Here is a 2,213-nt window from a genome sequence, read left to right on the forward strand (position 1 = left end):
CTCTGACTCGATGGTTCGCACTCGTTCAGGTAAGTCACTCAAATCCATCATTGATGTGAACGAACCAGCGTCCTGAAATGACCCTCATGAGCTCCTCCTACTCAGTAACGTCACGTAACTGAATCATCAGCACAAACTAACGAGCAGAACGAGCTTCGCTGAGAAGATCATTAACTCTGATCAGCCCTCAGCTTCATAATTAGAGCCAGACGACGGAGAAAAAGGCTTTAACGTCTGGTCAGTGCTGCTGCCATGGTAACGCTGAATGATGACGCAGTGGAAAAAAGCACATGAATTTCCGATCTGAGCGTCACGTTAAGGTCACTTTACCACAAATCTGATGTATCCGATCTAGGACCACATATGAAAGTGTCTCAGGTCAGATTTTAAAAATATCAGAATTGCGTGTCACAGCCCTGAAAACATCAGATCTGAGTCACATTAGGGCAAAAAATCAGATCTGTGCCACTTCAACCTGGTAATGTGGACGTAGCCTATGTTTTCAAAAAACTCTGTGACACCAACAGCATTTTTAATCATCTCTCTGTTCACATGCGAAGGCAGAAATTTCCCAAAAACGCTCGATGACCACGCCAGCCCCATCTAAAACCAGAGAATTGTACAGAGGAGAAATACCAGAGCTGGTTCATGAAGAGCCTTGCCTCTTCCTATTTCCCCCGTTATTTCAAAAACCTGACAGCAGAACGCCAGAGGGCGCCCGTGAGCGAGTCCTCATTGAATGGGGGTGAATGGAGCTAAATGCCTAAAAACGGAAGCTTCTGGTAATTCTTCAATGAACACACATCCTCCTCTCTAACACCAGGGGGCGCTCCTGAATGAGTCCATCATGAAAGGGTTAAGATGGAGCATTTCTTAAATATTCTTGCTACCTGTTTGGCCAAAAGATCTTCACTGGCTGTTCAGCTAAAATCTATTAAGATGAGAGAAATAGTAGCAGGACTTTAAGGAGGAGGTATTTAGAAGACATAGTTAAAGAGAGAGAGGAAATGCGCAGGGACCTTTGACTGTGGCATGTATATATATATACACCCATTTAATACATATCAAATACAAACATATGATATATTGTTTATGGACAATCAAATCACATGAGTGCGTATTTGTCCTTAATTGACTAATTCAATTCATATTGAAACTGAACTGGACAAACAACCTTAAATGCTCATTAACCTTCATCACACTCAGCACTACATTTCCTGTGACTTCTGAAATAAAACGATTCACCCATTTTCAATTCTATCGTAAAATAGATCAAAAATTATATTTTATATTGCAGATTTTTCTCCATTTTTACAGGGATGTGTTGAAATGTGTGATTTTAATAACAGAATCATGTGTAAGTGGTTTTCTGTGGTGTTAAAGAGCTGATTCTGCTGGTTATATTGATGTTTATGTTGTTTGTTTTGTATCAAAATCGCCCAGCAGGGTGTTTTTTCAGTATCAGCGCCACTGCAGACACACACGGAATGCGAAGGAGCGATGATGTCACAACGAGGAGGCGAGCCTCCGGTGATGTCACAGTTTGTGACGTGACTGCGGGAGCCGGGCTCCTGCTATGACGTCACAATGGAGGCTCGGCAGGGTATAAACAGCTGACGGCTGATCAGCTCAGAAGGAGAAGGAGCTGCTACAGGTGAGCTGAGTTTCTGTTCCTCTGGTTCTCGTTAGGAATGCAGGCTTTATACGGAGCTCGTTTTGAGCCAAAACTAATTAAATAATAGCAAATAGATCAATATTAGTATAATATTATCCCTAATAATATTGTGAAATATATGAATTTGTTGTAATGATAATAACAACGGTAACACTTTCTGTGAATGTCACATTTGTGAGCAACACATTTCTAACAGGTTGTAATACGTTCAAAAGGAATTAAAAACATGGGTACAAACATGTATAAAGATCAATTACACTGAATTACACTTTGTAGTTATGTTTATTATATGTTATGATTTCTTATTATAATGCATTGTAAGCAGTTTTAAGTTAGTGCCAGGCTAACGGTGGTGAACATTAACAGTGGTGAACATTGACTTTCCCACATTGGGTGAAACACTGATGCTGCTCTAGTTTAAACTCACACAGTTGAAGCCTGTAATGAGCTTTATTGTGGATGTTTCAGTGTTTCAGTAAATCCTTCAGTAAATTCTTCAACTTGAAGCCTCAGTCTGAACCCTGGAGGAGGCTTTAGT

This window comes from Pygocentrus nattereri, chromosome 5 (assembly GCF_015220715.1).
Source record: "Pygocentrus nattereri isolate fPygNat1 chromosome 5, fPygNat1.pri, whole genome shotgun sequence".
Lineage (NCBI taxonomy): Eukaryota > Metazoa > Chordata > Actinopteri > Characiformes > Serrasalmidae > Pygocentrus > Pygocentrus nattereri.